The 27,484-nt window shown below is 49.5% G+C and overlaps 12 non-coding genes and 2 pseudogenes across 12 annotated transcripts; all 14 read right to left on the bottom strand.

Annotated features, from left to right (window-relative positions):
- Positions 1–345: 345 nt before the first annotated feature.
- LOC119890966 lies at positions 346–458 on the bottom strand. The gene has a single exon (XR_005442373.1). It is a non-coding gene; the product is annotated as a U5 spliceosomal RNA (small nuclear RNA).
- A 969-nt stretch (positions 459–1,427) lies between these two features.
- On the bottom strand, positions 1,428–1,619 carry LOC119890934. Its single transcript, XR_005442348.1, has one exon. It is a non-coding gene; the product is annotated as a U2 spliceosomal RNA (small nuclear RNA).
- Positions 1,620–1,802: 183 nt separating this feature from the next.
- Positions 1,803–1,915, bottom strand: LOC119890965. Its single transcript, XR_005442372.1, has one exon. It is a non-coding gene; the product is annotated as a U5 spliceosomal RNA (small nuclear RNA).
- Positions 1,916–2,882: 967 nt separating this feature from the next.
- Positions 2,883–3,074, bottom strand: LOC119890933. The gene has a single exon (XR_005442347.1). It is a non-coding gene; the product is annotated as a U2 spliceosomal RNA (small nuclear RNA).
- A 183-nt stretch (positions 3,075–3,257) lies between these two features.
- On the bottom strand, positions 3,258–3,370 carry LOC119890964. Its single transcript, XR_005442371.1, has one exon. It is a non-coding gene; the product is annotated as a U5 spliceosomal RNA (small nuclear RNA).
- A 968-nt stretch (positions 3,371–4,338) lies between these two features.
- On the bottom strand, positions 4,339–4,530 carry LOC119890932. The gene has a single exon (XR_005442346.1). It is a non-coding gene; the product is annotated as a U2 spliceosomal RNA (small nuclear RNA).
- A 183-nt stretch (positions 4,531–4,713) lies between these two features.
- On the bottom strand, positions 4,714–4,826 carry LOC119890963. The gene has a single exon (XR_005442370.1). It is a non-coding gene; the product is annotated as a U5 spliceosomal RNA (small nuclear RNA).
- A 969-nt stretch (positions 4,827–5,795) lies between these two features.
- LOC119890944 lies at positions 5,796–5,972 on the bottom strand (annotated as a pseudogene).
- A 5,833-nt stretch (positions 5,973–11,805) lies between these two features.
- LOC119890962 lies at positions 11,806–11,918 on the bottom strand. Its single transcript, XR_005442369.1, has one exon. It is a non-coding gene; the product is annotated as a U5 spliceosomal RNA (small nuclear RNA).
- Positions 11,919–12,887: 969 nt separating this feature from the next.
- Positions 12,888–13,079, bottom strand: LOC119890931. The gene has a single exon (XR_005442345.1). It is a non-coding gene; the product is annotated as a U2 spliceosomal RNA (small nuclear RNA).
- Positions 13,080–13,262: 183 nt separating this feature from the next.
- LOC119890960 lies at positions 13,263–13,375 on the bottom strand. The gene has a single exon (XR_005442367.1). It is a non-coding gene; the product is annotated as a U5 spliceosomal RNA (small nuclear RNA).
- A 969-nt stretch (positions 13,376–14,344) lies between these two features.
- Positions 14,345–14,536, bottom strand: LOC119890930. The gene has a single exon (XR_005442344.1). It is a non-coding gene; the product is annotated as a U2 spliceosomal RNA (small nuclear RNA).
- Positions 14,537–14,719: 183 nt separating this feature from the next.
- On the bottom strand, positions 14,720–14,832 carry LOC119890959. Its single transcript, XR_005442366.1, has one exon. It is a non-coding gene; the product is annotated as a U5 spliceosomal RNA (small nuclear RNA).
- Positions 14,833–15,800: 968 nt separating this feature from the next.
- LOC119890940 lies at positions 15,801–15,980 on the bottom strand (annotated as a pseudogene).
- Between the last annotated feature and the right edge of the window lie 11,504 nt (positions 15,981–27,484).

Genomic DNA, 27,484 nt, shown 5'->3' with positions numbered 1-27,484 from the left:
TTGTGTGAAACAATTTCAACTACAACAAAGTTGAAATTTTATTCACAAGGAATAATGTGAGTATCCTCCCAAAAACCTGGTAACACTTCGCCACAAACAGGCAAAAGTTTTATCCAGACACAGGAGGCGATCGCAGTCTTAGCCAAAAGGCCGAGAAGCGATAACCCCCGCTGGTTGCTTCCAGCGCCCACCTCCCGGAGCAGTTCTCCCCCTGCCGTGGCGCAGTGGTTTCAACTGCGCATAACAACGGCTGAGTCTCAGCACCTCCTCCCGAGCGCGCCTCGTCGCACCGCTCAACCTTGCCGGGGGCGGCGTTTTATTTCCTTTTCACAAACGCACGAGGCTCGGCCACACGGCAGAGCCTGCCAAAAATAGTTTTAACTCATTGGCGTCCCTCTCCACGGAAGTCTTTAGTAAAAGGCGAAAGACTTGTACGTTATGAAGAGAAACCCGAGTAAGTACGGGCCCCTCCTCCAGAGCCGCCGACGAGCCTAGTCGTCCCGGCCACTACCCTCACGGTAAGCCTCACTCTGCCTCTCGAGTCCCAAGTACCAGGCCACGCCCGTTCCCCTACCCCTCCCCAGGTCATGGCAGGCTCTATCCAATCGGGCTGCGGAGAGACGAAGGCCTGGCTTTTGGACAGAGGCTACCGAACGACTCGGGCTCTTGTAGCCTCTCGATGACGAGTGAGAGAAAGGGAGGGGAAATGTGGCCGATCGCTTCTCGGCCTTTTGGCCAAGACTGCAATGGCCTCCTCTTTCTGGTTAAAACCTTTGCCGGTTTGGGGCTTCGTTTTGTGTCACCAGCTTTTCTGGGAGGAGATTCACCTCATTCCTTGTGAATAAAATTTCAACTTTGCCGTAGCTGAAAAACTTTTGCAACAAGGAATTCATTGGTCCCGAGGACTGCCTACCTGTCCTCTGCCGGACTGCCACCTTGACCAGACCAAAGACGAGAAGGTAAGTGTGTTTTATTCACCGATTTAGCAGTTGTAGCAGGTTTTCTTGCTTCATTTGAGGTGTTTTAGTTTCTTGTATCCTTTCTACGCTGCGGTTCCTCCACCGTGTTGGCCAACCGTGCCGGGCCTACGGAGGCGCCGCAGTGTCCCCTCCCCACCTTCTGAGAGGCTCTATCCAATCGGAGAAATGAAGGCCTGGCTTTTGGACACAGGCTACCGAGCATCCGAAATACTCGGGCTCTCGATGACGAGTGGGAGAAAGGGAGGGGAAGTGCAGGGCACATTTAACAGCCATGCCGGTCCCAAATATCCCCTCGTCGTCTGCCAATCATAAAGTGCAAATCTCGCTGCCTTCTTCGAGGCTTCAGCTGGCCGCCCCCCCTCGACTGGCGCCTTTTTCGGGCCGGCGTCCGGCAGAGCGACGAACCTCTGCGTTTGGGTCAGTATTTTGGTTTTACACAAGGCAGGAGAAGGGTGCACCGCCCCCGGAGGCACTGCAATACCGGGTCGATGCGTGGAGTGGACGGAGCAAGCCCCTCGTCTCAGCTCCCGGTGCTAAAAATCCATTTAATATGTTGCCCCCTTATAGGGGACATATCAGATATTAAACTGATAAGAACAGATACTACACTTGATCTTAGCCAAAAGGCCGAGAAGCGATAACCCCCGCTGGTTGCTTCCAGCGCCCACCTCCCGGAGCAGTTCTCCCCCTGCCGTGGCGCAGTGGTTTCAACTGCGCATAACAACGGCTGAGTCTCAGCACCTCCTCCCGAGCGCGCCTCGTCGCACCGCTCAACCTTGCCGGGGGCGGCGTTTTATTTCCTTTTCACAAACGCACGAGGCTCGGCCACACGGCAGAGCCTGCCAAAAATAGTTTTAACTCATTGGCGTCCCTCTCCACGGAAGTCTTTAGTAAAAGGCGAAAGACTTGTACGTTATGAAGAGAAACCCGAGTAAGTACGGGCCCCTCCTCCAGAGCCGCCGACGAGCCTAGTCGTCCCGGCCACTACCCTCACGGTAAGCCTCACTCTGCCTCTCGAGTCCCAAGTACCAGGCCACGCCCGTTCCCCTACCCCTCCCCAGGTCATGGCAGGCTCTATCCAATCGGGCTGCGGAGAGACGAAGGCCTGGCTTTTGGACAGAGGCTACCGAACGACTCGGGCTCTTGTAGCCTCTCGATGACGAGTGAGAGAAAGGGAGGGGAAATGTGGCCGATCGCTTCTCGGCCTTTTGGCCAAGACTGCAATGGCCTCCTCTTTCTGGTTAAAACCTTTGCCGGTTTGGGGCTTCGTTTTGTGTCACCAGCTTTTCTGGGAGGAGATTCACCTCATTCCTTGTGAATAAAATTTCAACTTTGCCGTAGCTGAAAAACTTTTGCAACAAGGAATTCATTGGTCCCGAGGACTGCCTACCTGTCCTCTGCCGGACTGCCACCTTGACCAGACCAAAGACGAGAAGGTAAGTGTGTTTTATTCACCGATTTAGCAGTTGTAGCAGGTTTTCTTGCTTCATTTGAGGTGTTTTAGTTTCTTGTATCCTTTCTACGCTGCGGTTCCTCCACCGTGTTGGCCAACCGTGCCGGGCCTACGGAGGCGCCGCAGTGTCCCCTCCCCACCTTCTGAGAGGCTCTATCCAATCGGAGAAATGAAGGCCTGGCTTTTGGACACAGGCTACCGAGCATCCGAAATACTCGGGCTCTCGATGACGAGTGGGAGAAAGGGAGGGGAAGTGCAGGGCACATTTAACAGCCATGCCGGTCCCAAATATCCCCTCGTCGTCTGCCAATCATAAAGTGCAAATCTCGCTGCCTTCTTCGAGGCTTCAGCTGGCCGCCCCCCTCGACTGGCGCCTTTTTCGGGCCGGCGTCCGGCAGAGCGACGACCTCTGCGTTTGGGTCAGTATTTTGGTTTTACACAAGGCAGGAGAAGGGTGCACCGCCCCCGGAGGCACTGCAATACCGGGTCGATGCGTGGAGTGGACGGAGCAAGCCCCTCGTCTCAGCTCCCGGTGCTAAAAATCCATTTAATATGTTGCCCCCTTATAGGGGACATATCAGATATTAAACTGATAAGAACAGATACTACACTTGATCTTAGCCAAAAGGCCGAGAAGCGATAACCCCCGCTGGTTGCTTCCAGCGCCCACCTCCCGGAGCAGTTCTCCCCCTGCCGTGGCGCAGTGGTTTCAACTGCGCATAACAACGGCTGAGTCTCAGCACCTCCTCCCGAGCGCGCCTCGTCGCACCGCTCAACCTTGCCGGGGGCGGCGTTTTATTTCCTTTTCACAAACGCACGAGGCTCGGCCACACGGCAGAGCCTGCCAAAAATAGTTTTAACTCATTGGCGTCCCTCTCCACGGAAGTCTTTAGTAAAAGGCGAAAGACTTGTACGTTATGAAGAGAAACCCGAGTAAGTACGGGCCCCTCCTCCAGAGCCGCCGACGAGCCTAGTCGTCCCGGCCACTACCCTCACGGTAAGCCTCACTCTGCCTCTCGAGTCCCAAGTACCAGGCCACGCCCGTTCCCCTACCCCTCCCCAGGTCATGGCAGGCTCTATCCAATCGGGCTGCGGAGAGACGAAGGCCTGGCTTTTGGACAGAGGCTACCGAACGACTCGGGCTCTTGTAGCCTCTCGATGACGAGTGAGAGAAAGGGAGGGGAAATGTGGCCGATCGCTTCTCGGCCTTTTGGCCAAGACTGCAATGGCCTCCTCTTTCTGGTTAAAACCTTTGCCGGTTTGGGGCTTCGTTTTGTGTCACCAGCTTTTCTGGGAGGAGATTCACCTCATTCCTTGTGAATAAAATTTCAACTTTGCCGTAGCTGAAAAACTTTTGCAACAAGGAATTCATTGGTCCCGAGGACTGCCTACCTGTCCTCTGCCGGACTGCCACCTTGACCAGACCAAAGACGAGAAGGTAAGTGTGTTTTATTCACCGATTTAGCAGTTGTAGCAGGTTTTCTTGCTTCATTTGAGGTGTTTTAGTTTCTTGTATCCTTTCTACGCTGCGGTTCCTCCACCGTGTTGGCCAACCGTGCCGGGCCTACGGAGGCGCCGCAGTGTCCCCTCCCCACCTTCTGAGAGGCTCTATCCAATCGGAGAAATGAAGGCCTGGCTTTTGGACACAGGCTACCGAGCATCCGAAATACTCGGGCTCTCGATGACGAGTGGGAGAAAGGGAGGGGAAGTGCAGGGCACATTTAACAGCCATGCCGGTCCCAAATATCCCCTCGTCGTCTGCCAATCATAAAGTGCAAATCTCGCTGCCTTCTTCGAGGCTTCAGCTGGCCGCCCCCCCTCGACTGGCGCCTTTTTCGGGCCGGCGTCCGGCAGAGCGACGACCTCTGCGTTTGGGTCAGTATTTTGGTTTTACACAAGGCAGGAGAAGGGTGCACCGCCCCCGGAGGCACTGCAATACCGGGTCGATGCGTGGAGTGGACGGAGCAAGCCCCTCGTCTCAGCTCCCGGTGCTAAAAATCCATTTAATATGTTGCCCCCTTATAGGGGACATATCAGATATTAAACTGATAAGAACAGATACTACACTTGATCTTAGCCAAAAGGCCGAGAAGCGATAACCCCCGCTGGTTGCTTCCAGCGCCCACCTCCCGGAGCAGTTCTCCCCCTGCCGTGGCGCAGTGGTTTCAACTGCGCATAACAACGGCTGAGTCTCAGCACCTCCTCCCGAGCGCGCCTCGTCGCACCGCTCAACCTTGCCGGGGGCGGCGTTTTATTTCCTTTTCACAAACGCACGAGGCTCGGCCACACGGCAGAGCCTGCCAAAAATAGTTTTAACTCATTGGCGTCCCTCTCCACGGAAGTCTTTAGTAAAAGGCGAAAGACTTGTACGTTATGAAGAGAAACCCGAGTAAGTACGGGCCCCTCCTCCAGAGCCGCCGACGAGCCTAGTCGTCCCGGCCACTACCCTCACGGTAAGCCTCACTCTGCCTCTCGAGTCCCAAGTACCAGGCCACGCCCGTTCCCCTACCCCTCCCCAGGTCATGGCAGGCTCTATCCAATCGGGCTGCGGAGAGACGAAGGCCTGGCTTTTGGACAGAGGCTACCGAACGACTCGGGCTCTTGTAGCCTCTCGATGACGAGTGAGAGAAAGGGAGGGGAAATGTGGCCGATCGCTTCTCGGCCTTTTGGCCAAGACTGCAATGGCCTCCTCTTTCTGGTTAAAACCTTTGCCGGTTTGGGGCTTCGTTTTGTGTCACCAGCTTTTCTGGGAGGAGATTCACCTCATTCCTTGTGAATAAAATTTCAACTTTGCCGTAGCTGAAAAACTTTTGCAACAAGGAATTCATTGGTCCCGAGGACTGCCTACCTGTCCTCTGCCGGACTGCCACCTTGACCAGACCAAAGACGAGAAGGTAAGTGTGTTTTATTCACCGATTTAGCAGTTGTAGCAGGTTTTCTTGCTTCATTTGAGGTGTTTTAGTTTCTTGTATCCTTTCTACGCTGCGGTTCCTCCACCGTGTTGGCCAACCGTGCCGGGCCTACGGAGGCGCCGCAGTGTCCCCTCCCCACCTTCTGAGAGGCTCTATCCAATCGGAGAAATGAAGGCCTGGCTTTTGGACACAGGCTACCGAGCATCCGAAATACTCGGGCTCTCGATGACGAGTGGGAGAAAGGGAGGGGAAGTGCAGGGCACATTTAACAGCCATGCCGGTCCCAAATATCCCCTCGTCGTCTGCCAATCATAAAGTGCAAATCTCGCTGCCTTCTTCGAGGCTTCAGCTGGCCGCCCCCCCTCGACTGGCGCCTTTTTCGGGCCGGCGTCCGGCAGAGCGACGAACCTCTGCGTTTGGGTCAGTATTTTGGTTTTACACAAGGCAGGAGAAGGGTGCACCGCCCCCGGAGGCACTGCAATACCGGGTCGATGCGTGGAGTGGACGGAGCAAGCCCCTCGTCTCAGCTCCCGGTGCTAAAAATCCATTTAATATGTTGCCCCCTTATAGGGGACATATCAGATATTAAACTGATAAGAACAGATTTTTTTTCTTTTGAGAAAAATTTTATTGACACTCAATTCAAACATGATTCATAATATGTCAATTCCAAGTTACCTTTTAAAATACAACATGTCAATAAATAGATAAATGTTCTCTGTAAAACAACATTTAAAAAAAGTGTTTAAAATGCATTACAGATAACGTCATAAATTAAAGGTATAAAATGGTTTTCAGCTTGTCCATGTCTGAGTGTCTGTTAAAAGTCTTCAAAGCGGAGTGCATTTGTTAAAATAAAACTCACAAAAAATAAATGGATAATAAAAGCTCTTCTCCAAGTCCACTGTTGTGCAGGAGTGTAGTGAGTCCCTATCAAAGGGGAACTCATTCAGCTCCCCCAAACAGATTTGGACTCTCGGGATCTTGTGCAGGCGCTCAGAGGAGACCCTCACCCTGTAGCTCCTTCCCACCAACCTCACCCGGAGGGTCAGGCCGCCGCTGCCTTGAACTTTCCTTGTGTGGCTCCGGCTCCTCCGTCCGAATGGGCACAGAGGCGATTCTTCTTTGTGGCTGTGTCCTAGGCCCGCCGCCTGCAGCTCTGGCCGTTTGGGCCGTTGCTGCGGCCATCCGGATCACAGCCACGGGGGGGATCTGCATGTGCTTTCTTGCCAGCAAGTTTCTGGAGGTCCATATGGCGTCTTTGATGGCGGCTAGGGTGAGCCACTGTTTGGCAAATGTACGTGCTGGTATCTGATTTCCTTGGCTCACCCCGTACAGCACCAGCTGTGGTGTGAGGACCTCCCTTGCTGGCAAGTACGGGAATTGCAAGGAGCCGGCCGTTGCCCACTGTTCTACGGCAGCGCTGCACTCCCAGAGCAGATGCCTTACCGACTCAGGCGCGCCACAACCTGGTCGGGGGCAAGTTGAGTGCGCCGACATGCCCCGGGAGTGCATTACGGACCTGACTGGGAGGATCTCATGAGCCACCATCCATGACAGGTCCCGGAGTCTGTTTGGAAGAGCTGGATGGTTCACGTTGCGCCAAACTGTTGAGGGCTCGCCGAATGCAAGCCCGCGCACTGGACTCACTGGTTCCCGCTCCTGCACAACAGAAATGAGAGAGCGGTGAGTGGTTAAAACCTGCAACTCCTCCTGCTCAAGGTTAAAATGCCTTAAAAATGACTGGATAAAAGCATAGGCTGGTGGCAGGTTAAAAGACACTGGTACTTTGAGACTTGTGGGTAAGATCTTAAGTTTTCTGAGGTAGGACCCCATCCAGAACCGTGTCATTGCTGCGGTCTTGGGGTTTCTGGATGGGGCTGTGGCGGTTGCGATGTGTAGTGCTGTGTATCTGCTTCCTAGGAACAAGTGCAGGTCTGGCACTCCTTTTCCTCCTTTCTCCTTTGGCTTCTTCATCACGCTTCGTCTCAGTCTTTCCCACTTGGAGCCCCACAAAAAATAAAAGATGGCTCGTTCCAGGTCTAAGATCACTCTCCTAGGCGGGATAAAAACAGAACTGATGAGTAAAAGCAAAGGTAAAATCACTGCTTTGATGATTAAAACCTTTCCTTCTAAAGTCAGTCCTCTAAGTGTCCAGTACCCTAGTCTCTGCCTGACTTTCCCTACTATGTCTGCCCAATTGTTTTCCCCTCCCCCTCCCTATCAAACCTGATCCCAAGTATTTTTTGGTCAGTCTGGGTCACAGTCAGGGGGAGTCCTGTCGTCTCAGTCGCTGTCCACGGTCCATAAAAATGGGCTTGGGTCTTGCTTCTGTTCAGCTTTGACCCAGAGGCCTGTCCGAACCAGTCAGTCAAGTCCAGCGTCCTGTTGACAGATAAAAGGTCAGTGCATAAAATGTTGATGTCGTCCATATATAAAATACATTTTGTCTCGAGTCCCCCGCTCCCTGGGACTCCTACCCCATGGATTCGTTGGTCCCTTCTCAAGGTCTGTGCCAGTGGTTCTATACAGATAACGTAGAGGAGGGCAGATAACGGACAACCCTGACGGACACCGCAGTTTATATCCACTGCTCTTGTCAGATGCCCGTTAACAATGAATTTGCTGTTGATCTCCCGGTACAGCAGTCCCACCCAGGCTATAAACCTTCTCGGGAACCCCATTTTTTGCAGTACCTGGAAAAGGTACTGGTGCGAGACCCGATCAAAGGCTTTCTCAAAATCTAAATTCAGGACTACTAGCCGAATGTTTCTGTCTCTCGCGTAACAGATGGTATCTCGGATCAGTACGAGGCTGTCGGTGATCTTCCTCCCCGGGACGGCACAGGCTTGATCCGGGTGAATCAGATCTTCTAAAAACAAGGACATGCGTGAGGCTAAAAGTTTACTAAAAAGTTTACAGTCAAAATTTAAGAGTGTGATAGGTCTCCAATTTTTCAAGTCCGTCTTGTCTTTGTCTTTGTGAAGGAGAGTCACTATCCCTGCTCTAAAGCTGTCAGGAAGTCGGTCCATTTGTTCAAAATCCATAAAAACAGCAAGCAAGTCTGGTGCTAAAATGTCCCAAAATGTCAGATAAAATTCCAAGGGAAGCCCGTCTTCTCCCGGCGACTTCCCTGTCTTAAAAGATTTGATGCATTTGTTTAATTCCGGTATCGTAAAATCTTGGGTTAAAAGCACGTTGTCGTTTGTTGCTTGGTCAATGGATTTTAAAACTTCGGTCATGGTGTCCCCGTTAACAGTTTTGTATGCGTACAGTTCACGGTAAAAATGTTCGACAGTTTCTTTGATTTCCTCTGTTGTGTCAGCTGTGCACCCGTTTTCTTTTTTAAGTCTCAACATGGCCCCCCCTTTATTTACGATTTTCTTAAAAAAATATCTTGTGCACTTCTCTCCTTCCTCATTTCCCTTTCCTTGCTTCTTAAAATCACACCTTTGCTATTAATTTCTGCTAAAACCGACATCTCTGTTTTAATTTGTTTTATCTCTTCATTAAAATCCATTCCATGTTGGATTAGTTTAAAATACCTCTGAAGCCGTTTCTGCAGTCCCAACATGCGTCTGTTGTCCCTCTTTTTCTTTCTTTTCCCTGCCTGTCTGTAAAACGTCTTTGTCTTTCCCTTCACCATTTCCCACCACTGTGCACGTGTATCGTAAAAGTCTTGAAGGGTCTGCCACTCTCGGTATTGCTCCCTGTACAGCCTAACTAGCTCCCTGTCTTCTAACAGGGAGCAATTGAGCTTCCACAGACCACTTCCTGCCGTCACACCGGAAGAGAGTGAAAGGGTGCAGGAAAGAATTGCGTGATCAGAAAAGAAAACAGGTTCCAATCTAGCATCGGTTGGTGGGCAATCACGTGATAAAATGTAGTCTATGCGAGAGGCTCGGGTGCCATCACTACTGAACCAGGTGAAGCCCTCCTCTCTGGGATGCATGGTTTTAAAACAGTCCACAAGTCTAAAATCACTGCATATGCTTTGAAGTAAAACTGAAGTCTTGTCCACTTTAAAATCGTCCCCTATTCTTCTCCTGTCGTTCCTGCTTAAAATACAATTAAAATCCCCCCCTACAACTAAAGGTGCCCTGCCTAGCATGTGGGGCTGCAGGTCTTCTAAAAGGTCATACCTGTCGTTCTTGTCATTAAAGCCATAAATATTTAAGACGTTAAAATCCTTCCCCATAAAAGTCAAGTGTGTTAAAAGTGCCCGACCATCTCTCACCACAGTGCTGCCCTTCACCAGACTAGAGGGTTTTTTATTAAAATGGCCACTCCATCATTTTTGTTTTCATTTGAGCCGCTCCATATCGACGTTTGTGGCCATAACTCCTCCCATTCTCTGTAGTGTTTTAAAAATGGTAGGCCGCATTCCTGTATTAAAAACACGTCAGACTTAAAAGAGTTAAGAAAGGATAAAACAATCTGGGCTCTAACTCTCGACTTCACACTCCTCACATTGATAGTTGAGAAGGTGAGTGTCATGAGTATGGTTAAAATTTGCAGGTATGACATCTTAAAAGACTAAAAAAAAGGGGGATTTCAAATGTTTAAAAAACAGCAGTTAGTGGATTTCTTGTGAATGGAGCTCTTCCTTCATTCTCATGGGTGAGAGATGACGGGGTTGAGCTCCATTTCCCTTTCGGACTCTAGGAGTTGGCCTCTGACGCAGGGTGCATTGAGCTTTGAGTCCTTAGGGGTTGATTGCAGAGCTATAGTTAAAAAAGAGACTTCATTAGGCGAATTGGAGGGGAAGACTCTGGGCTCCTCCACAGATGAACTGTCTGAGTAGCTCTCAGCTCTTCCCCTCTTTTCCGAGGCTCCAGGAGACTCAGAAGACAATTCTGAAATTAGTCTCTTGGCCGGCTGGGCATTGGGGAGGGGGACATCCTCGCTATCACTCTGTGACTGGCCAAATTTTTGTTCTGAGCCAGTCACTGAGCTAGCTCCGCCTTCTGCCTGCACTGCCACTGCTTCTTCCCTGTTCTCCACTTGTGGGGCAGCTGCAGGCCCCTCCCCTTCTCCCGCCTCTACTGGTCCTTCTCCTCCAATCACAGGATTTGGCGGGAGATTTGAATTCTCCAGCCCAGCCTCTTCAATTAGCTCTCTAACTGCTTCGTCTTGTCCGCCATTTTGTGCCTTTGCTGCCTTTAATTTGTTGGCAAACGACTTAGGGCAATCTCTGAAGAGGTGGTTTGTTTCTCCACAAAGATTGCACTTTCTGCCATTGGTGCATTCCTCGAAAGTATGCCCAATTTCTCTACATTTACCACAAATGATCTGCTGGCACGCTTCTGCCAGGTGCCCATTCTCACCACACTTGCGGCAGAGTTTGGGCTGGCCCTGGTAATGAATGTAGCCCCTGTTGTTTCCCAGAACTATCATGGATGGCAGATGTTTCAGGCCCTGGAAGCCTTGAGGGTCTTGCCATTGTTGGATGGGGACCCTCCAAGCGCAATTCCAGATGCCATCCTCATCTCTCACTTTGGTAGCCTGGCCTTTAACAGTGCAAAATCTGCCCAGCCACAAACAAATGTCATCTGCATTCACAGTCTCATTGAACATTCTGACAATTACCGTTTTAGCGGCATTATCAGTCAGTTTCTCAACATTAAATGCAGTAAACTGGGGTTTTTCATTTTCGAAGCGTGTCCAGAAATCTCTGAACACGGCAGCAGAGACAAAACTCACATCGAAACCTTTTCCAAATGGCAGAGTCAAAATACAATTTATATCCTGCGGGGAGAATTTCAAAATGTTCTGGATCATTTTCCTTGAGAAGTCAAGCCTTGACATAACAAGGGTTTTCCCATCTTTTTCTTTGAATGTAAATCTGACACTGTGGTGCCTCCTCATGCCGGCATGGTTGGCCGCCATGGTGGAGGCACCACAACGTAAAAGTGGTAAAAGAAGCTAAAACACCTAAAAAGTCTAAAACCAAGTCAACTAAAATAAGGTAAAAGAATGCTCTAAAAAGAGCAATAAAATCTACTAAAAATGTTAGAAAGGTGAATAAAACACACTTACCTTGTCTTGTTTGGCCTGGTCGAGATGTTATTCCGGCAGAGTACAGGTAAGCAGTCCTCTGAACCAATGAATTCCTTTGTGTGAAACAATTTCAACTACAACAAAGTTGAAATTTTATTCACAAGGAATAATGTGAGTATCCTCCCAAAAACCTGGTAACACTTCGCCACAAACAGGCAAAAGTTTTATCCAGACACAGGAGGCGATCGCAGTCTTAGCCAAAAGGCCGAGAAGCGATAACCCCCGCTGGTTGCTTCCAGCGCCCACCTCCCGGAGCAGTTCTCCCCCTGCCGTGGCGCAGTGGTTTCAACTGCGCATAACAACGGCTGAGTCTCAGCACCTCCTCCCGAGCGCGCCTCGTCGCACCGCTCAACCTTGCCGGGGGCGGCGTTTTATTTCCTTTTCACAAACGCACGAGGCTCGGCCACACGGCAGAGCCTGCCAAAAATAGTTTTAACTCATTGGCGTCCCTCTCCACGGAAGTCTTTAGTAAAAGGCGAAAGACTTGTACGTTATGAAGAGAAACCCGAGTAAGTACGGGCCCCTCCTCCAGAGCCGCCGACGAGCCTAGTCGTCCCGGCCACTACCCTCACGGTAAGCCTCACTCTGCCTCTCGAGTCCCAAGTACCAGGCCACGCCCGTTCCCCTACCCCTCCCCAGGTCATGGCAGGCTCTATCCAATCGGGCTGCGGAGAGACGAAGGCCTGGCTTTTGGACAGAGGCTACCGAACGACTCGGGCTCTTGTAGCCTCTCGATGACGAGTGAGAGAAAGGGAGGGGAAATGTGGCCGATCGCTTCTCGGCCTTTTGGCCAAGACTGCAATGGCCTCCTCTTTCTGGTTAAAACCTTTGCCGGTTTGGGGCTTCGTTTTGTGTCACCAGCTTTTCTGGGAGGAGATTCACCTCATTCCTTGTGAATAAAATTTCAACTTTGCCGTAGCTGAAAAACTTTTGCAACAAGGAATTCATTGGTCCCGAGGACTGCCTACCTGTCCTCTGCCGGACTGCCACCTTGACCAGACCAAAGACGAGAAGGTAAGTGTGTTTTATTCACCGATTTAGCAGTTGTAGCAGGTTTTCTTGCTTCATTTGAGGTGTTTTAGTTTCTTGTATCCTTTCTACGCTGCGGTTCCTCCACCGTGTTGGCCAACCGTGCCGGGCCTACGGAGGCGCCGCAGTGTCCCCTCCCCACCTTCTGAGAGGCTCTATCCAATCGGAGAAATGAAGGCCTGGCTTTTGGACACAGGCTACCGAGCATCCGAAATACTCGGGCTCTCGATGACGAGTGGGAGAAAGGGAGGGGAAGTGCAGGGCACATTTAACAGCCATGCCGGTCCCAAATATCCCCTCGTCGTCTGCCAATCATAAAGTGCAAATCTCGCTGCCTTCTTCGAGGCTTCAGCTGGCCGCCCCCCCTCGACTGGCGCCTTTTTCGGGCCGGCGTCCGGCAGAGCGACGAACCTCTGCGTTTGGGTCAGTATTTTGGTTTTACACAAGGCAGGAGAAGGGTGCACCGCCCCCGGAGGCACTGCAATACCGGGTCGATGCGTGGAGTGGACGGAGCAAGCCCCTCGTCTCAGCTCCCGGTGCTAAAAATCCATTTAATATGTTGCCCCCTTATAGGGGACATATCAGATATTAAACTGATAAGAACAGATACTACACTTGATCTTAGCCAAAAGGCCGAGAAGCGATAACCCCCGCTGGTTGCTTCCAGCGCCCACCTCCCGGAGCAGTTCTCCCCCTGCCGTGGCGCAGTGGTTTCAACTGCGCATAACAACGGCTGAGTCTCAGCACCTCCTCCCGAGCGCGCCTCGTCGCACCGCTCAACCTTGCCGGGGGCGGCGTTTTATTTCCTTTTCACAAACGCACGAGGCTCGGCCACACGGCAGAGCCTGCCAAAAATAGTTTTAACTCATTGGCGTCCCTCTCCACGGAAGTCTTTAGTAAAAGGCGAAAGACTTGTACGTTATGAAGAGAAACCCGAGTAAGTACGGGCCCCTCCTCCAGAGCCGCCGACGAGCCTAGTCGTCCCGGCCACTACCCTCACGGTAAGCCTCACTCTGCCTCTCGAGTCCCAAGTACCAGGCCACGCCCGTTCCCCTACCCCTCCCCAGGTCATGGCAGGCTCTATCCAATCGGGCTGCGGAGAGACGAAGGCCTGGCTTTTGGACAGAGGCTACCGAACGACTCGGGCTCTTGTAGCCTCTCGATGACGAGTGAGAGAAAGGGAGGGGAAATGTGGCCGATCGCTTCTCGGCCTTTTGGCCAAGACTGCAATGGCCTCCTCTTTCTGGTTAAAACCTTTGCCGGTTTGGGGCTTCGTTTTGTGTCACCAGCTTTTCTGGGAGGAGATTCACCTCATTCCTTGTGAATAAAATTTCAACTTTGCCGTAGCTGAAAAACTTTTGCAACAAGGAATTCATTGGTCCCGAGGACTGCCTACCTGTCCTCTGCCGGACTGCCACCTTGACCAGACCAAAGACGAGAAGGTAAGTGTGTTTTATTCACCGATTTAGCAGTTGTAGCAGGTTTTCTTGCTTCATTTGAGGTGTTTTAGTTTCTTGTATCCTTTCTACGCTGCGGTTCCTCCACCGTGTTGGCCAACCGTGCCGGGCCTACGGAGGCGCCGCAGTGTCCCCTCCCCACCTTCTGAGAGGCTCTATCCAATCGGAGAAATGAAGGCCTGGCTTTTGGACACAGGCTACCGAGCATCCGAAATACTCGGGCTCTCGATGACGAGTGGGAGAAAGGGAGGGGAAGTGCAGGGCACATTTAACAGCCATGCCGGTCCCAAATATCCCCTCGTCGTCTGCCAATCATAAAGTGCAAATCTCGCTGCCTTCTTCGAGGCTTCAGCTGGCCGCCCCCCCTCGACTGGCGCCTTTTTCGGGCCGGCGTCCGGCAGAGCGACGAACCTCTGCGTTTGGGTCAGTATTTTGGTTTTACACAAGGCAGGAGAAGGGTGCACCGCCCCCGGAGGCACTGCAATACCGGGTCGATGCGTGGAGTGGACGGAGCAAGCCCCTCGTCTCAGCTCCCGGTGCTAAAAATCCATTTAATATGTTGCCCCCTTATAGGGGACATATCAGATATTAAACTGATAAGAACAGATACTACACTTGATCTTAGCCAAAAGGCCGAGAAGCGATAACCCCCGCTGGTTGCTTCCAGCGCCCACCTCCCGGAGCAGTTCTCCCCCTGCCGTGGCGCAGTGGTTTCAACTGCGCATAACAACGGCTGAGTCTCAGCACCTCCTCCCGAGCGCGCCTCGTCGCACCGCTCAACCTTGCCGGGGGCGGCGTTTTATTTCCTTTTCACAAACGCACGAGGCTCGGCCACACGGCAGAGCCTGCCAAAAATAGTTTTAACTCATTGGCGTCCCTCTCCACGGAAGTCTTTAGTAAAAGGCGAAAGACTTGTACGTTATGAAGAGAAACCCGAGTAAGTACGGGCCCCTCCTCCAGAGCCGCCGACGAGCCTAGTCGTCCCGGCCACTACCCTCACGGTAAGCCTCACTCTGCCTCTCGAGTCCCAAGTACCAGGCCACGCCCGTTCCCCTACCCCTCCCCAGGTCATGGCAGGCTCTATCCAATCGGGCTGCGGAGAGACGAAGGCCTGGCTTTTGGACAGAGGCTACCGAACGACTCGGGCTCTTGTAGCCTCTCGATGACGAGTGAGAGAAAGGGAGGGGAAATGTGGCCGATCGCTTCTCGGCCTTTTGGCCAAGACTGCAATGGCCTCCTCTTTCTGGTTAAAACCTTTGCCGGTTTGGGGCTTCGTTTTGTGTCACCAGCTTTTCTGGGAGGAGATTCACCTCATTCCTTGTGAATAAAATTTCAACTTTGCCGTAGCTGAAAAACTTTTGCAACAAGGAATTCATTGGTCCCGAGGACTGCCTACCTGTCCTCTGCCGGACTGCCACCTTGACCAGACCAAAGACGAGAAGGTAAGTGTGTTTTATTCACCGATTTAGCAGTTGTAGCAGGTTTTCTTGCTTCATTTGAGGTGTTTTAGTTTCTTGTATCCTTTCTACGCTGCGGTTCCTCCACCGTGTTGGCCAACCGTGCCGGGCCTACGGAGGCGCCGCAGTGTCCCCTCCCCACCTTCTGAGAGGCTCTATCCAATCGGAGAAATGAAGGCCTGGCTTTTGGACACAGGCTACCGAGCATCCGAAATACTCGGGCTCTCGATGACGAGTGGGAGAAAGGGAGGGGAAGTGCAGGGCACATTTAACAGCCATGCCGGTCCCAAATATCCCCTCGTCGTCTGCCAATCATAAAGTGCAAATCTCGCTGCCTTCTTCGAGGCTTCAGCTGGCCGCCCCCCCTCGACTGGCGCCTTTTTCGGGCCGGCGTCCGGCAGAGCGACGACCTCTGCGTTTGGGTCAGTATTTTGGTTTTACACAAGGCAGGAGAAGGGTGCACCGCCCCCGGAGGCACTGCAATACCGGGTCGATGCGTGGAGTGGACGGAGCAAGCCCCTCGTCTCAGCTCCCGGTGCTAAAAATCCATTTAATATGTTGCCCCCTTATAGGGGACATATCAGATATTAAACTGATAAGAACAGATTTTTTTCTTTTGAGAAAAATTTTATTGACACTCAATTCAAACATGATTCATAATATGTCAATTCCAAGTTACCTTTTAAAATACAACATGTCAATAAATAGATAAATGTTCTCTGTAAAACAACATTTAAAAAAAGTGTTTAAAATGCATTACAGATAACGTCATAAATTAAAGGTATAAAATGGTTTTCAGCTTGTCCATGTCTGTGAGTGTCTGTTAAAAAGTCTTCAAAGCGGAGTGCATTTGTTAAAATAAAACTCACAAAAAATAAATGGATAATAAAAGCTCTTCTCCAAGTCCACTGTTGTGCAGGAGTGTAGTGAGTCCCTATCAAAGGGGAACTCATTCAGCTCCCCCAAACAGATTTGGACTCTCGGGATCTTGTCAGGCGCTCAGAGGAGACCCTCACCCTGTAGCTCCTTCCCACCAACCTCACCCGGAGGGTCAGGCCGCCGCTGCCTTGAACTTTCCTTGTGTGGCTCCGGCTCCTCCGTCCGAATGGGCACAGAGGCGATTCTTCTTTGTGGCTGTGTCCTAGGCCCGCCGCCTGCAGCTCTGGCCGTTTGGACCGTTGCTGCGGCCATCCGGATCACAGCCACGGGGGGGATCTGCATGTGCTTTCTTGCCAGCAAGTTTCTGGAGGTCCATATGGCGTCTTTGATGGCGGCTAGGGTGAGCCACTGTTTGGCAAATGTACGTGCTGGTATCTGATTTCCTTGGCTCACCCCGTACAGCACCAGCTGTGGTGTGAGGACCTCCCTTGCTGGCAAGTACGGGAATTGCAAGGAGCCGGCCGTTGCCCACTGTTCTACGGCAGCGCTGCACTCCCAGAGCAGATGCCTTACCGACTCAGGCGCGCCACAACCTGGTCGGGGGCAAGTTGAGTGCGCCGACATGCCCCGGGAGTGCATTACGGACCTGACTGGGAGGATCTCATGAGCCACCATCCATGACAGGTCCCGGAGTCTGTTTGGAAGAGCTGGATGGTTCACGTTGCGCCAAACTGTTGAGGGCTCGCCGAATGCAAGCCCGCGCACTGGACTCACTGGTTCCCGCTCCTGCACAACAGAAATGAGAGAGCGGTGAGTGGTTAAAACCTGCAACTCCTCCTGCTCAAGGTTAAAATGCCTTAAAAATGACTGGATAAAAGCATAGGCTGGTGGCAGGTTAAAAGACACTGGTACTTTGAGACTTGTGGGTAAGATCTTAAGTTTTCTGAGGTAGGACCCCATCCAGAACCGTGTCATTGCTGCGGTCTTGGGGTTTCTGGATGGGGCTGTGGCGGTTGCATGTGTAGTGCTGTGTATCTGCTTCCTAGGAACAAGTGCAGGTCTGGCACTCCTTTTCCTCCTTTCTCCTTTGGCTTCTTCATCACGCTTCGTCTCAGTCTTTCCCACTTGGAGCCCCACAAAAAATAAAAGATGGCTCGTTCCAGGTCTAAGATCACTCTCCTAGGCGGGATAAAAACAGAACTGATGAGTAAAAGCAAAGGTAAAATCACTGCTTTGATGATTAAAACCTTTCCTTCTAAAGTCAGTCCTCTAAGTGTCCAGTACCCTAGTCTCTGCCTGACTTTCCCTACTATGTCTGCCCAATTGTTTTCCCCTCCCCCTCCCTATCAAACCTGATCCCAAGTTTTTTGGTCAGTCTGGGTCACAGTCAGGGGGAGTCCTGTCGTCTCAGTCGCTGTCCACGGTCCATAAAAATGGGCTTGGGTCTTGCTTCTGTTCAGCTTTGACCCAGAGGCCTGTCCGAACCAGTCAGTCAAGTCCAGCGTCCTGTTGACAGATAAAAGGTCAGTGCATAAAATGTTGATGTCGTCCATATATAAAATACATTTTGTCTCGAGTCCCCCGCTCCCTGGGACTCCTACCCCATGGATTCGTTGGTCCCTTCTCAAGGTCTGTGCCAGTGGTTCTATACAGATAACGTAGAGGAGGGCAGATAACGGACAACCCTGACGGACACCGCAGTTTATATCCACTGCTCTTGTCAGATGCCCGTTAACAATGAATTTGCTGTTGATCTCCCGGTACAGCAGTCCCACCCAGGCTATAAACCTTCTCGGGAACCCCATTTTTTGCAGTACCTGGAAAAGGTACTGGTGCGAGACCCGATCAAAGGCTTTCTCAAAATCTAAATTCAGGACTACTAGCCGAATGTTTCTGTCTCTCGCGTAACAGATGGTATCTCGGATCAGTACGAGGCTGTCGGTGATCTTCCTCCCCGGGACGGCACAGGCTTGATCGGGTGAATCAGATCTTCTAAAAACAAGGACATGCGTGAGGCTAAAGTTTACTAAAAAGTTTACAGTCAAAATTTAAGAGTGTGATAGGTCTCCAATTTTTCAAGTCCGTCTTGTCTTTGTCTTTGTGAAGGAGAGTCACTATCCCTGCTCTAAAGCTGTCAGGAAGTCGGTCCATTTGTTCAAAATCCATAAAAACAGCAAGCAAGTCTGGTGCTAAAATGTCCCAAAATGTCAGATAAAATTCCAAGGGAAGCCCGTCTTCTCCCGGCGACTTCCCTGTCTTAAAAGATTTGATGCATTTGTTTAATTCCGGTATCGTAAAATCTTGGGTTAAAAGCACGTTGTCGTTTGTTGCTTGGTCAATGGATTTTAAAACTTCGGTCATGGTGTCCCCGTTAACAGTTTTGTATGCGTACAGTTCACGGTAAAAATGTTCGACAGTTTCTTTGATTTCCTCTGTTGTGTCAGCTGTGCACCCGTTTTCTTTTTTAAGTCTCAACATGGCCCCCCTTTATTTACGATTTTCTTAAAAAAATATCTTGTGCACTTCTCTCCTTCCTCTATTTCCCTTTCCTTGCTTCTTAAAATCACACCTTTGCTATTAATTTCTGCTAAAACCGACATCTCTGTTTTAATTTGTTTTATCTCTTCATTAAAATCCATTCCATGTTGGATTAGTTTAAAATACCTCTGAAGCCGTTTCTGCAGTCCCAACATGCGTCTGTTGTCCCTCTTTTTCTTTCTTTTCCCTGCCTGTCTGTAAAACGTCTTTGTCTTTCCCTTCACCATTTCCCACCACTGTGCACGTGTATCGTAAAAGTCTTGAAGGGTCTGCCACTCTCGGTATTGCTCCCTGTACAGCCTAACTAGCTCCCTGTCTTCTAACAGGGAGCAATTGAGCTTCCACAGACCACTTCCTGCCGTCACACCGGAAGAGAGTGAAAGGGTGCAGGAAAGAATTGCGTGATCAGAAAAGAAAACAGGTTCCAATCTAGCATCGGTTGGTGGGCAATCACGTGATAAAATGTAGTCTATGCGAGAGGCTCGGGTGCCATCACTACTGAACCAGGTGAAGCCCTCCTCTCTGGGATGCATGGTTTTAAAACAGTCCACAAGTCTAAAATCACTGCATATGCTTTGAAGTAAAACTGAAGTCTTGTCCACTTTAAAATCGTCCCCTATTCTTCTCCTGTCGTTCCTGCTTAAAATACAATTAAAATCCCCCCCTACAACTAAAGGTGCCCTGCCTAGCATGTGGGGCTGCAGGTCTTCTAAAAGGTCATACCTGTCGTTCTTGTCATTAAAGCCATAAATATTTAAGACGTTAAAATCCTTCCCCATAAAAGTCAAGTGTGTTAAAAGTGCCCGACCATCTCTCACCACAGTGCTGCCCTTCACCAAGACTAGAGGGTTTTTTATTAAAATGGCCACTCCATCATTTTTGTTTTCATTTGAGCCGCTCCATATCGACGTTTGTGGCCATAACTCCTCCCATTCTCTGTAGTGTTTTAAAAATGGTAGGCCGCATTCCTGTATTAAAAAACACGTCAGACTTAAAAGAGTTAAGAAAGGATAAAACAATCTGGGCTCTAACTCTCGACTTCACACTCCTCACATTGATAGTTGAGAAGGTGAGTGTCATGAGTATGGTTAAAATTTGCAGGTATGACATCTTAAAAGACTAAAAAAAAAGGGGGATTTCAAATGTTTAAAAACACAGCAGTTAGTGGATTTCTTGTGAATGGAGCTCTTCCTTCATTCTCATGGGTGAGAGATGACGGGGTTGAGCTCCATTTCCCTTTCGGACTCTAGGAGTTGGCCTCTGACGCAGGGTGGCATTGAGCTTTGAGTCCTTAGGGGTTGATTGCAGAGCTATAGTTAAAAAAGAGACTTCATTAGGCGAATTGGAGGGGAAGACTCTGGGCTCCTCCACAGATGAACTGTCTGAGTAGCTCTCAGCTCTTCCCCTCTTTTCCGAGGCTCCAGGAGACTCAGAAGACAATTCTGAAATTAGTCTCTTGGCCGGCTGGGCATTGGGGAGGGGGACATCCTCGCTATCACTCTGTGACTGGCCAAATTTTTGTTCTGAGCCAGTCACTGAGCTAGCTCCGCCTTCTGCCTGCACTGCCACTGCTTCTTCCCTGTTCTCCACTTGTGGGGCAGCTGCAGGCCCCTCCCCTTCTCCCGCCTCTACTGGTCCTTCTCCTCCAATCACAGGATTTGGCGGGAGATTTGAATTCTCCAGCCCAGCCTCTTCAATTAGCTCTCTAACTGCTTCGTCTTGTCCGCCATTTTGTGCCTTTGCTGCCTTTAATTTGTTGGCAAACGACTTAGGGCAATCTCTGAAGAGGTGGTTTGTTTCTCCACAAAGATTGCACTTTCTGCCATTGGTGCATTCCTCGAAAGTATGCCCAATTTCTCTACATTTACCACAAATGATCTGCTGGCACGCTTCTGCCAGGTGCCCATTCTCACCACACTTGCGGCAGAGTTTGGGCTGGCCCTGGTAATGAATGTAGCCCCTGTTGTTTCCCAGAACTATCATGGATGGCAGATGTTTCAGGCCCTGGAAGCCTTGAGGGTCTTGCCATTGTTGGATGGGGACCCTCCAAGCGCAATTCCAGATGCCATCCTCATCTCTCACTTTGGTAGCCTGGCCTTTAACAGTGCAAAATCTGCCCAGCCACAAACAAATGTCATCTGCATTCACAGTCTCATTGAACATTCTGACAATTACCGTTTTAGCGGCATTATCAGTCAGTTTCTCAACATTAAATGCAGTAAACTGGGGTTTTTCATTTTCGAAGCGTGTCCAGAAATCTCTGAACACGGCAGCAGAGACAAAACTCACATCGAAACCTTTTCCAAATGGCAGAGTCAAAATACAATTTATATCCTGCGGGGAGAATTTCAAAATGTTCTGGATCATTTTCCTTGAGAAGTCCAGCCTTGACATAACAAGGGTTTTCCCATCTTTTTCTTTGAATGTAAATCTGACACTGTGGTGCCTCCTCATGCCGGCATGGTTGGCCGCCATGGTGGAGGCACCACAACGTAAAAGTGGTAAAAAAGAAGCTAAAACACCTAAAACAGTCTAAAACCAAGTCAACTAAAATAAGGTAAAAGAATGCTCTAAAAAGAGCAATAAAATCTACTAAAAATGTTAGAAAGGTGAATAAAACACACTTACCTTGTCTTGTTTGGCCTGGTCGAGATGTTATTCCGGCAGAGTACAGGTAAGCAGTCCTCTGAACCAATGAATTCCTTTGTGTGAAACAATTTCAACTACAACAAAGTTGAAATTTTATTCACAAGGAATAATGTGAGTATCCTCCCAAAAACCTGGTAACACTTCGCCACAAACAGGCAAAAGTTTTATCCAGACACAGGAGGCGATCGCAGTCTTAGCCAAAAGGCCGAGAAGAAGAACAGATTTTTTTTCTTTTGAGAAAAATTTTATTGACACTCAATTCAAACATGATTCATAATATGTCAATTCCAAGTTACCTTTTAAAATACAACACGTCAATAAATAGATAAATGTTCTCTGTAAAACAACATTTAAAAAAAGTGTTTAAAATGCATTACAGATAACGTCATAAATTAAAGGTATAAAATGGTTTTCAGCTTGTCCATGTCTGAGTGTCTCTGTTAAAAGTCTTCAAAGCGGAGTGCATTTGTTAAAATAAAACTCACAAAAAATAAATGGATAATAAAAGCTCTTCTCCAAGTCCACTGTTGTGCAGGAGTGTAGTGAGTCCCTATCAAAGGGGAACTCATTCAGCTCCCCCAAACAGATTTGGACTCTCGGGATCTTGTGCAGGCGCTCAGAGGAGACCCTCACCCTGTAGCTCCTTCCCACCAACCTCACCCGGAGGGTCAGGCCGCCGCTGCCTTGAACTTTCCTTGTGTGGCTCCGGCTCCTCCGTCCGAATGGGCACAGAGGGCTGTGTCCTAGGCCCGCCGCCTGCAGCTCTGGCCGTTTGGGCCGTTGCTGCGGCCATCCGGATCACAGCCACGGGGGGGATCTGCATGTGCTTTCTTGCCAGCAAGTTTCTGGAGGTCCATATGGCGTCTTTGATGGCGGCTAGGGTGAGCCACTGTTTGGCAAATGTACGTGCTGGTATCTGATTTCCTTGGCTCACCCCGTACAGCACCAGCTGTGGTGTGAGGACCTCCCTTGCTGGCAAGTACGGGAATTGCAAGGAGCCGGCCGTTGCCCACTGTTCTACGGCAGCGCTGCACTCCCAGAGCAGATGCCTTACCGACTCAGGCGCGCCACAACCTGGTCGGGGGCAAGTTGAGTGCGCCGACATGCCCGGGAGTGCATTACGGACCTGACTGGGAGGATCTCATGAGCCACCATCCATGACAGGTCCCGGAGTCTGTTTGGAAGAGCTGGATGGTTCACGTTGCGCCAAACTGTTGAGGGCTCGCCGAATGCAAGCCCGCGCACTGGACTCACTGGTTCCCGCTCCTGCACAACAGAAATGAGAGAGCGGTGAGTGGTTAAAACCTGCAACTCCTCCTGCTCAAGGTTAAAATGCCTTAAAAATGACTGGATAAAAGCATAGGCTGGTGGCAGGTTAAAAGACACTGGTACTTTGAGACTTGTGGGTAAGATCTTAAGTTTTCTGAGGTAGGACCCCATCCAGAACCGTGTCATTGCTGCGGTCTTGGGGTTTCTGGATGGGGCTGTGGCGGTTGCGATGTGTAGTGCTGTGTATCTGCTTCCTAGGAACAAGTGCAGGTCTGGCACTCCTTTTCCTCCTTTCTCCTTTGGCTTCTTCATCACGCTTCGTCTCAGTCTTTCCCACTTGGAGCCCCACAAAAAATAAAAGATGGCTCGTTCCAGGTCTAAGATCACTCTCCTAGGCGGGATAAAAACAGAACTGATGAGTAAAAGCAAAGGTAAAATCACTGCTTTGATGATTAAAACCTTTCCTTCTAAAGTCAGTCCTCTAAGTGTCCAGTACCCTAGTCTCTGCCTGACTTTCCCTACTATGTCTGCCCAATTTGTTTTCCCCTCCCCCTCCCTATCAAACCTGATCCCAAGTATTTTTGGTCAGTCTGGGTCACAGTCAGGGGGAGTCCTGTCGTCTCAGTCGCTGTCCACGGTCCATAAAAATGGGCTTGGGTCTTGCTTCTGTTCAGCTTTGACCCAGAGGCCTGTCCGAACCAGTCAGTCAAGTCCAGCGTCCTGTTGACAGATAAAAGGTCAGTGCATAAAATGTTGATGTCGTCCATATATAAAATACATTTTGTCTCGAGTCCCCCGCTCCCTGGGACTCCTACCCCATGGATTCGTTGGTCCCTTCTCAAGGTCTGTGCCAGTGGTTCTATACAGATAACGTAGAGGAGGGCAGATAACGGACAACCCTGACGGACACCGCAGTTTATATCCACTGCTCTTGTCAGATGCCCGTTAACAATGAATTTGCTGTTGATCTCCCGGTACAGCAGTCCCACCCAGGCTATAAACCTTCTCGGGAACCCCATTTTTTGCAGTACCTGGAAAAGGTACTGGTGCGAGACCCGATCAAAGGCTTTCTCAAAATCTAAATTCAGGACTACTAGCCGAATGTTTCTGTCTCTCGCGTAACAGATGGTATCTCGGATCAGTACGAGGCTGTCGGTGATCTTCCTCCCCGGGACGGCACAGGCTTGATCCGGGTGAATCAGATCTTCTAAAAACAAGGACATGCGTGAGGCTAAAGTTTACTAAAAAGTTTACAGTCAAAATTTAAGAGTGTGATAGGTCTCCAATTTTTCAAGTCCGTCTTGTCTTTGTCTTTGTGAAGGAGAGTCACTATCCCTGCTCTAAAGCTGTCAGGAAGTCGGTCCATTTGTTCAAAATCCATAAAAACAGCAAGCAAGTCTGGTGCTAAAATGTCCCAAAATGTCAGATAAAATTCCAAGGGAAGCCCGTCTTCTCCCGGCGACTTCCCTGTCTTAAAAGATTTGATGCATTTGTTTAATTCCGGTATCGTAAAATCTTGGGTTAAAAGCACGTTGTCGTTTGTTGCTTGGTCAATGGATTTTAAAACTTCGGTCATGGTGTCCCCGTTAACAGTTTTGTATGCGTACAGTTCACGGTAAAAATGTTCGACAGTTTCTTTGATTTCCTCTGTTGTGTCAGCTGTGCACCCGTTTTCTTTTTTAAGTCTCAACATGGCCCCCCCTTTATTTACGATTTTCTTAAAAAAATATCTTGTGCACTTCTCTCCTTCCTCTATTTCCCTTTCCTTGCTTCTTAAAATCACACCTTTGCTATTAATTTCTGCTAAAACCGACATCTCTGTTTTAATTTGTTTTATCTCTTCATTAAAATCCATTCCATGTTGGATTAGTTTAAAATACCTCTGAAGCCGTTTCTGCAGTCCCAACATGCGTCTGTTGTCCCTCTTTTTCTTTCTTTTCCCTGCCTGTCTGTAAAACGTCTTTGTCTTTCCCTTCACCATTTCCCACCACTGTGCACGTGTATCGTAAAAGTCTTGAAGGGTCTGCCACTCTCGGTATTGCTCCCTGTACAGCCTAACTAGCTCCCTGTCTTCTAACAGGGAGCAATTGAGCTTCCACAGACCACTTCCTGCCGTCACACCGGAAGAGAGTGAAAGGGTGCAGGAAAGAATTGCGTGATCAGAAAAGAAAACAGGTTCCAATCTAGCATCGGTTGGTGGGCAATCACGTGATAAAATGTAGTCTATGCGAGAGGCTCGGGTGCCATCACTACTGAACCAGGTGAAGCCCTCCTCTCTGGGATGCATGGTTTTAAAACAGTCCACAAGTCTAAAATCACTGCATATGCTTTGAAGTAAAACTGAAGTCTTGTCCACTTTAAAATCGTCCCCTATTCTTCTCCTGTCGTTCCTGCTTAAAATACAATTAAAATCCCCCCCTACAACTAAAGGTGCCCTGCCTAGCATGTGGGGCTGCAGGTCTTCTAAAAGGTCATACCTGTCGTTCTTGTCATTAAAGCCATAAATATTTAAGACGTTAAAATCCTTCCCCATAAAAGTCAAGTGTGTTAAAAGTGCCCGACCATCTCTCACCACAGTGCTGCCCTTCACCAGACTAGAGGGTTTTTTATTAAAATGGCCACTCCATCATTTTTGTTTTCATTTGAGCCGCTCCATATCGACGTTTGTGGCCATAACTCCTCCCATTCTCTGTAGTGTTTTAAAAATGGTAGGCCGCATTCCTGTATTAAAAACACGTCAGACTTAAAAGAGTTAAGAAAGGATAAAACAATCTGGGCTCTAACTCTCGACTTCACACTCCTCACATTGATAGTTGAGAAGGTGAGTGTCATGAGTATGGTTAAAATTTGCAGGTATGACATCTTAAAAGACTAAAAAAAAAGGGGGATTTCAAATGTTTAAAAACACAGCAGTTAGTGGATTTCTTGTGAATGGAGCTCTTCCTTCATTCTCATGGGTGAGAGATGACGGGGTTGAGCTCCATTTCCCTTTCGGACTCTAGGAGTTGGCCTCTGACGCAGGGTGCATTGAGCTTTGAGTCCTTAGGGGTTGATTGCAGAGCTATAGTTAAAAAAGAGACTTCATTAGGCGAATTGGAGGGGAAGACTCTGGGCTCCTCCACAGATGAACTGTCTGAGTAGCTCTCAGCTCTTCCCCTCTTTTCCGAGGCTCCAGGAGACTCAGAAGACAATTCTGAAATTAGTCTCTTGGCCGGCTGGGCATTGGGGAGGGGGACATCCTCGCTATCACTCTGTGACTGGCCAAATTTTTGTTCTGAGCCAGTCACTGAGCTAGCTCCGCCTTCTGCCTGCACTGCCACTGCTTCTTCCCTGTTCTCCACTTGTGGGGCAGCTGCAGGCCCCTCCCCTTCTCCCGCCTCTACTGGTCCTTCTCCTCCAATCACAGGATTTGGCGGGAGATTTGAATTCTCCAGCCCAGCCTCTTCAATTAGCTCTCTAACTGCTTCGTCTTGTCCGCCATTTTGTGCCTTTGCTGCCTTTAATTTGTTGGCAAATGACTTAGGGCAATCTCTGAAGAGGTGGTTTGTTTCTCCACAAAGATTGCACTTTCTGCCATTGGTGCATTCCTCGAAAGTATGCCCAATTTCTCTACATTTACCACAAATGATCTGCTGGCACGCTTCTGCCAGGTGCCCATTCTCACCACACTTGCGGCAGAGTTTGGGCTGGCCCTGGTAATGAATGTAGCCCCTGTTGTTTCCCAGAACTATCATGGATGGCAGATGTTTCAGGCCCTGGAAGCCTTGAGGGTCTTGCCATTGTTGGATGGGGACCCTCCAAGCGCAATTCCAGATGCCATCCTCATCTCTCACTTTGGTAGCCTGGCCTTTAACAGTGCAAAATCTGCCCAGCCACAAACAAATGTCATCTGCATTCACAGTCTCATTGAACATTCTGACAATTACCGTTTTAGCGGCATTATCAGTCAGTTTCTCAACATTAAATGCAGTAAACTGGGGTTTTTCATTTTCGAAGCGTGTCCAGAAATCTCTGAACACGGCAGCAGAGACAAAACTCACATCGAAACCTTTTCCAAATGGCAGAGTCAAAATACAATTTATATCCTGCGGGGAGAATTTCAAAATGTTCTGGATCATTTTCCTTGAGAAGTCAGCCTTGACATAACAAGGGTTTTCCCATCTTTTTCTTTGAATGTAAATCTGACACTGTGGTGCCTCCTCATGCCGGCATGGTTGGCCGCCATGGTGGAGGCACCACAACGTAAAAGTGGTAAAAAGAAGCTAAAACACCTAAAAAGTCTAAAACCAAGTCAACTAAAATAAGGTAAAAGAATGCTCTAAAAAGAGCAATAAAATCTACTAAAAATGTTAAAAGGTGAATAAAACACACTTACCTTGTCTTGTTTGGCCTGGTCGAGATGTTATTCCGGCAGAGTACAGGTAAGCAGTCCTCTGAACCAATGAATTCCTTTGTGTGAAACAATTTCAACTACAACAAAGTTGAAATTTTATTCACAAGGAATAATGTGAGTATCCTCCCAAAAACCTGGTAACACTTCGCCACAAACAGGCAAAAGTTTTATCCAGACACAGGAGGCGATCGCAGTCTTAGCCAAAAGGCGAGAAGCGATAACCGAGAAGCCCGCTGGTTGCTTCCAGCGCCCACCTCCCGGAGCAGTTCTCCCCCTGCCGTGGCGCAGTGGTTTCAACTGCGCATAACAACGGCTGAGTCTCAGCACCTCCTCCCGAGCGCGCCTCGTCGCACCGCTCAACCTTGCCGGGGGCGGCGTTTTATTTCCTTTTCACAAACGCACGAGGCT

This window comes from Micropterus salmoides, unplaced genomic scaffold, assembly GCF_014851395.1.
Source record: "Micropterus salmoides isolate LMB-PRFRI ecotype aquatic unplaced genomic scaffold, ASM1485139v1 Ms_hic_scaffold_630, whole genome shotgun sequence".
Classification (NCBI taxonomy): Eukaryota; Metazoa; Chordata; class Actinopteri; order Centrarchiformes; family Centrarchidae; genus Micropterus; species Micropterus salmoides.
Note: the sequence above shows the minus strand (reverse complement) of the source record. Positions and strands in the feature narration are given on the sequence as shown.